At 32.2% G+C, this 7,920-nt stretch overlaps 1 long non-coding RNA gene across 1 annotated transcript; it reads left to right on the top strand.

The window, feature by feature from the left end:
* The first annotated feature begins 1,568 nt into the window (after positions 1 to 1,568).
* On the top strand, positions 1,569 to 3,780 carry LOC132726446 (uncharacterized). Its single transcript, XR_009625197.1, has 3 exons — positions 1,569 to 1,712; positions 2,744 to 2,869; positions 3,654 to 3,780. It is a non-coding gene; the product is annotated as an uncharacterized LOC132726446 (long non-coding RNA).
* Positions 3,781 to 7,920: the final 4,140 nt, after the last annotated feature.

Here is a 7,920-nt window from a genome sequence, read left to right as displayed (position 1 = left end):
ACTCAAACGTGACATATGGATGCGTCAATGGAATTGCGCAGGTCAAATTCAAATTTGGTCATGGTTCAATGATTTTTGGCAGAGTTATGCCCCTTTCACTTTGAAAGTAATATGAAATTTCAGTTTCCGTTTATTATCTCCCCAATGGTACAACACATTCAACTCAAATTTGACATATGGATATTTTTTTTTGGAATGCCCAGGTCAAGTTCATATTTGGTCATGGTTCAATGATTTTTGGCAGAGTAATGCCCCTTTCACTTTGAAAATAATATGAAATTTACAGTTTCTGTTCATTATCTACCTAACAGTGTTACATATTCAATTTTAATTTGACATATGGATATGTCAAAGGAATGGGCAGGTCAAGTTGGAATTTGGTCATGGTTTGATGGTTTTTTGGCAGAGTTATGTCTCTTTCACTTTGAAAATAATATAGATACATCTTAGGAATAAGCAGTTTAAGTTTGAATTTTGGTCATGGTTCAATGATTTTAGACAAACTTATCTTTCCTGAATGTTGGAAAAATTTTGAACTTTCAGTTTTCAGCACTCATTCTTTGGCCATTATTTTGGCTACAAATATGCAATATGCTTTTTCTAAAGGTTAAGACTAAATAATTTCAGTGCCTTGAACGTTGTATGGAAATGGTTTGTGTTAACATTGAAAAGTTTTAAGGGCTTTGAACTTAAAATGAAAAAAAAAAATTAATGCACCATCTGAAATTTTGGCTGCATGCGGGGGCATCCGTGGCATGATGACACATTTCTAGTTCAATAGGTAAACTAATTAGGTTTATCAATTATAGTAACCTGCATATCTATGTCAATTTGTAAATAACATATCTGAGCCAAATATATGTACATAGGAAAACTAAATGTTTTGTCATTTGGTAAACTTAATATCTATATAAATTATTATACTAAATATCTTTGTCAATTGGTAAACTAAATATCTATGTCAATTGGTAAACTGAATACCTTTGTCAATTGGTTAACTAAAATATTTATGTCAATTTGTAATATGAATATCTATGTCAATTGGTAAACAAAATATCTATGTTAATTGGCAAACTAAATATCTTTGTCAATTGGTAAACTAAATATCTATGTCAATTGGTAAACTGAATACCTTTCTCAATTGGTAAACTGAATATCTTTGTCAATTGGTTAACTAAATATCTATGTAAATTGGTAAACTAAATATCTTTGTCAATTGGTAACTAAATATCTACTTAAATTTGTAAACTAAATATCTTTGTCAAATGGTAAACTTAAGCCTTTGTCAGTTGGAAAAATAAATAATTATTACAGAAATATTGACAAATTGATTTAATTGATGTAGTTACATGAATACAAATTGAACATCTTGACTTCTGGAACCAAAAGTAATTGGCCTAGTATAACACGAGAGGCCAGCCAGCACATTTGTTCAGTCTGAGCAGACTGTATACTGTCAGTAGACAGTAGCTTAATTTTTGTGTTTTAATATTGAAATCCCTTAAACTTAGACTGTTTCAACTTCAAAACTGGGCAAATCCATTTTACAAATTTAGGAGGAAAAAGTTAAATACCTTAACATATTAAAGATATCCTTATGTGGTGACAGAGAGGGGACATGCTCTTGTGTTCAAGTATGATTACAAATATAATCCAGAGGAACAGGACTGTAGCTTGCCAACCAGTCTGTCAATAAATATCAATGATCAAACGTAAGTTGCTTGATTTTAAGTATTGTCATTTGCTAGAATCATGAATTATTATATACAACTTTTAAATATCAAAATTATCTTGTTCATTTTACAGATGCTTAGATTGCCTGAAAGGTTATAACTCATTTAAAGCTACATATTCAGTATCTTTTCCTGTATCATGTACTGGTGAAAAGAACCCTGTGACTAAAAAGTTTTCATCTCCCAGTCTTTAGTTACATACACTTGAAAGTTGTAACAGTAAATTTTGAAATAATTGTAAGAGACTAAATCTTAATCTAAGTTAAATAAAAGCAATGTAATCAAAGAGGCCATGATAGCCTTACATCACATTTCTGTATATTGCTATATATTCTACATGGAATATGAACATAGCAATAGGCATTGAACATGGCAGTAATGGTACAAGGTAAATTAACTTTCCTATACTGTTTACAGAAATCAATGTAATCATCTTGGTTAAGTAGGTTAGTCACTTTTATATAATTATATTAAACATACTGATAGGAACATTACATGTATGATTTATTCATCTCTTCATGTGGCAAACTTTGTTAATCTTTATATACTAAAACTCAGTCCCTCTTGTTACATATTTAAGATATGTGTAACATATTTCAGATATTCACATAACTTCTCTCCCCGTGTTTATTATATATTTTCAGATATCTTTATGATTTCTAGCTTTCCCCTGAATATTGTTAAACACCTGTTTATCTAATATTTTCAAATATGTTGATGATTTATCTCCCCAGTTTATGATTTAATTTAAATATTTGGATGTATTATCTACCCTGTTTATGATACATTAGAGGTATGTGGATGACTTAAGTCTTTTGCTGTTTTATATATTTTAGATATGCCAATGATTTCTCTCCCTTGCTTATCGTGTATTTGAAATATGTTGTTAATTATCTCCCCTGTTTATAATATATATTTCAGATATGTGGATGATTTCTCTCCCTTGCTTATCATGTACATGTACTAGAAATTTGTTGTTAATTATCTCCCTTGCTTATTATATATTTCAGATACGTGGAGGATTTCTCTCCCCTGTTAGCAGACTGTAAATGCTATGCATGTGAAAATTTTACCAAGGCTTACATAAATCATTTACTAAATACATCTGAACTTCTGGCATCAACATTATTAATGATGTAAGTGTTTTTACTAGTACCATAGTATGATAATTGTTATGTACTTATTACATACATACTTAGTTATAATGTAACTAAAGGGGTTTCTTTTATTAATCTATGATAAAATTTATGTAGTTAAGGGAACAAAAGTTTAAGGTTTGAGCTGTAATTTAATCAATTAGTGTAATTGACCCACCATTTTCTCTGAAATAAATATCATTACTGTTAGGGGTTTAAATTTCTATTATGACAATGATGAAATTACGTAGCCAGTCCCTTGTGGCTGAGGGGTAGCATTTTAGGGTTGAGGCATCAGAATTGCAGCCACCGTTTATCCCTCCATTGTATATCATTCAGAGGGCAGGGGAAAAAAAAGGTATAGAACCTCTTTAGAGGTGGGGATAGAGGTTGGTTTTATGTTGCACCGTACACAGAAATAGTCTTACAGCTACTTTCCAGCAGGAAGACCTAAGGTGCCCCTTCATGCATTATTTCAGGCATGAGTGGATACCTGAGTAGAACCACTGACGTTCCATGGTTCCTGGTGGGACTTGAACCCACAGTATTGAAGGGGCAAGTGGTTTGAAGCTTGTGACCTTAGCCACACACGTTTTTGAACCTTTTCTATGTAATATCTTAAAGTTATTTGTTTATAAGTCAATTTTTATGTTCATAGACATGTATTTTCTTTTGATATTCATTCATAAGACTAGTTTTTACAATGTTGCCCTTTTATTACTCTGACAAACAGATGGGTCATTATGAGGGATGTAGTTTGTTTTTACTTGTCTTTCTATTTCAGACATAATTTTCACCACTATTTTCAATTCTTCAAGACAATAAGAGAAGCTCTGGCAGAGAACAGATTTCAAGACTTGCAAATATTAATTGAAAAACAGACTACAATAAAGGAAGCATCTTAAAATTTATTCAGGCGCTTTTTTATACTTTTTCTAACACACATATTATAAAGATGTGCTAACCAAAAGTAAATTATTTTCAATTATAGTTAATAACTAAACTTAATATTAAGGTATATACTGTCAAACTAAAAGCTAATAGCCATTGTACTGCTGTCACCCTCTTGTTTGAGAAAGTCATTCTGTTAGAAAGAAATAAATAAATAGCTAAAATGGCCCCAAACGGCAAAATTGGAACAGTTACAGGCTCAATTTGACTAAGCCTGTTCATGGATGGGACAGAAAAGTGCAAGGTATTGTCTATGCCACCTACATGTAGCATCAGTTTAAGCATGAAAAGGTAAATATTTTGAAATATAGAAACACTCACAGATGTGTTCATACCAGAAAATCATGTGACACTTTTGGGCAATTTTCATGAAAAGTGTCATAGGGTCTCCACGACTATGCACATGTGTCCTGAACAAGAAAACAATGGATGAAACTAAAATAAATTAAATTTTTTGACGGGAGTCAGATGTTAGAAAACATTAGTTAAAAGTTTATATTTTATTAGAATCCTAATATATCGTGTATTATACAATCATATGTATTATACAATAATATATTTAATGATAAAAAAAGTTTATAGAAACTTAAGACATGCATTTTTTTTAAAACATTTAGGGGGAAAAAAATGTTTAATGATTGAAAAACATTCTGGGCTAGCTTTAATTTTTGTTTGTTCCCCAAAATTTATACAAATTAAGATCCGAAAAGTTGTAATTAAGGAAAATTTTTACCCTTTTTTTTAAAAGACTTTATATACAAATGTATATAATTTTCTTCTTAAAAAATTTTTAAAATTGAAGAGTATGTAAAATATGTACTGCAAATATTTGTCCACATTTTATGTAATAATTAAAATATATGCATTCATTTCTTATTGAAAAATTTGACTTAAGACTTTATAGAAAAGAAATTTCTAATTACCCCCCTTTATTTACATGAAATGTAAATTCGGTAATATCTTTACAAGTAATGCTTTTTGGAACTTACAATATTGATAAATCTACACTTGGGCATTATATTTATGATATAAAACCATAAAAAATAGAGTAACAGGATCTTTAAAAGCTCATGAATGGTGCATATTATAATATGTAATGTACAAATAAATTTGAAAGGAAAACAATAATGAAGATTCACGCAAGAAATTTTATCAGACTGGTGAGACAACCTATGTATTACTATATGTTTTAAGGCCCATTAAGACAGTTACAATTTCCAAAAAATACCCTGTGTCCGTATACCCAAGTTATCTTAAATTGCCTTTTTTGTGTTTTGGCAATATTAGTACACTTACATTGATTGTGTATGGCAGTTAAAATACCACTTTGTTTACATTTAACTATATTTAAATTAGCTACCTAAAACTATTTCACAAAAGATACTTTTTTCTTGATGACGTAAGCAACTCACAAACATGTTCTAAGAACCATTTTGACATAATTGTATCATTTCACACAGATCAGTTTTGTACAACAGGTGCTTAAATTAGAAATGCATTTATTGTTCATGCATAAGGCTCAGTTACCCATCTCTAATGTTTACAACAGAACATTTCTCTGAAGTCCATCCGAAAATCTCTAGACGAAAATGAGTACACTACAAAGTTGAATGTATTATTTAAGTACAGGACGATGTCACATATATACTGAAATATGGGTTGTTCTTCGTACTTTAATTGTAATAATCGTACTCTGTGGAAGACTTCAATATGGTATATTAATGCTGGAATGATAGAGACGCACTGAAGTATCCCCGCCCCTATGCTTATCCTAGTGAATTTTGACGCAACATGCCGTCTGCTGTCACTTGCACCAATTTTCTTCTGTGTGCACAGCTTGCAAATTACAACGACATTACATGTAGAAATAGCAACCAATGGTATTACACAAAGCAGATATATCCCAGACAACTTCATAACTTCAGTGTAGATATCACGAAGAAGGCTGGAATCAGACATGCATAACATTGGTCTAATGCAATTGACGCTCGTGAGTATAAGTAGTATAATAACAAATGCAATCTTTGCCCTTCTTCCTGAACCTTTAGTATGAAACTTCAAAGGGAAACATAAGCTGAGCGTCCTTTCTATGGTCAGACCCACTACGATCCACGTGGAAAGTTGTGGGGCAAAGAAGAAAAGAAATGAGTCTATAAAACACATCACATCCGAATCCATGAAACTGGCTTCTACAGGCAGGCGTCCTAATGCATCCATTAACCTATAAACCAAACTAAACACGTCTGTTGCGGAAAGAAATTTAAAATAGGTTGAAGATGCAAGAACACTGCTTCTTTTACCAGCTACCCAAATAGCCAGGGATGCAGAATTTCCAATTAACCCAATGACACACTGGGTGATTAAAGCGTAAAAAGAAATGATTTCCATATTTTCTCTAGTACTGAAATATCGTGTAATCATTTGAGCTCTGCTGGAATCATCGTATTCTTCTGTTGTGGAGATTAAACTCATACCTGAATCCCCTGTTACAACATGTACAGATGTAGAATTCATGTTAATCTTTCCTTTTTTAATTTCCTTTGTTGAAGAATCTTAATTTAATTTGAATGTCTGCCTTTAAGATAGAATTAAAAGGAATAACGCTTAAGCTCAGAATTTAATCATTCTGCTCCAGACAAGAAAAGTGTCTCTGTCAAGTTTCTCTCTATAGCTTTGATATATAGCCCAAATGCTACAAACTTAGGTATTTTTTCACAGAAAGTTCATTGTTTATAATTGCATAGAGCAGGTTATCACGGTTTCTTTTCTGTTCCTTCAACACTTAATTTCCCGGGGAATCAAATTTTATTTCTACTGTCCCCACGTAGTAATTTAAGTACGCAGTCCACTCCATAAAGATGGACAATATTTTTTATTTCGAATCCTGATATATTAAATTTAATTTTTTACACCATAAAACAATCTTTTTATCAATGCATCTCACTTGAAATTCCTCAGCTGTTCAAGCTTGATATTTAGAGTAAAGTTTGACACATTATATGCACAGAAATATTTATACTCCAAAATTATTTTATATTACAATAATATGTCTTAAATAATTGTTAATAACTTCCCTATAACCGTGTGAAATGGTGGGAAACAATTAGTATGTAACTGATTATATAATCAAATAACAACTGAGACCTGTGTATGTGACCTTTTTTAATACCATTTTTCATACTTCAGCTTTAAATCACACCATTTTCTCACCACAGCTAAGGTTTGTGTAACAAATTTTCAAATTCCTCTTCGCATAATATAGAATGATATATGGGAAATTTAGAATCAAATAGTTAGAAGTTTATATTAACATTTTAAAAAGCCTTCAATAATGCCGAACTATTTCCCCTATAGCTATTTCCTGGTCATCCAATATTTAACTAAACATTGATAGTAATATATTTTGAAAACTGAAACTGTTATGAAACCTATTCCCGTTCAGTGGTGAAGTTGGCGGTCTTTAAATCTCCAGCCTTTAATCACTGGGTTCGAATCTCGTCGGGGGACTTTGGATTCTTTAATTTGAAGAATTTTAAGTTATCCAGGAACCTAATGGAATGTCACTGATTTTAGTCATTATGCAATCAAAGCCATAAAATCCTGTAAAAAATGGGGGACCTTAGGCATGTAAGGTAAAATTAAGCTGAAAAGTCATGATATGACCCAGATGCCTCCAGATTCATGCTTGCCTCCAGATTCATGCTTGCCTCCAGATTCATGCTTGCCTCCAGATTCGTGCTTATTGGCCGGTTGCACTGGTGCAAATCCGGGTTATAGTATGGTGAATGTCGGGCGGCGGGCGGCAGGCAGGCGGGCGGGCGGGCGGGGAAAATATTTTCGTAACTGTTTTCTCAGCAACTACTTATCACAGCCTCTTGATATTTGGCATACAGCATGGACACATGGTCCCATACCGTGGGATTCAATTTCAGGTCTGTCGCTCATCCACTTCCTGTTTATCCACTTAGTTAAATTAGTTAGATTTTTCGACATTAATGGTCAATGGTAGGAAATTTTCGTAACAGTTTTCTCAGCAACTACTTATCACAGCCTCTTGATATTTGGCATACAGCATTGGCACATGGTTCCATACCGTGGGA

Source organism: Ruditapes philippinarum, unplaced genomic scaffold (genome assembly GCF_026571515.1).
Source record: "Ruditapes philippinarum isolate M1 unplaced genomic scaffold, ASM2657151v2 ctg9492_1_1_1_1, whole genome shotgun sequence".
NCBI lineage: Eukaryota > Metazoa > Mollusca > Bivalvia > Venerida > Veneridae > Ruditapes > Ruditapes philippinarum.
Note: the sequence above shows the minus strand (reverse complement) of the source record. Positions and strands in the feature narration are given on the sequence as shown.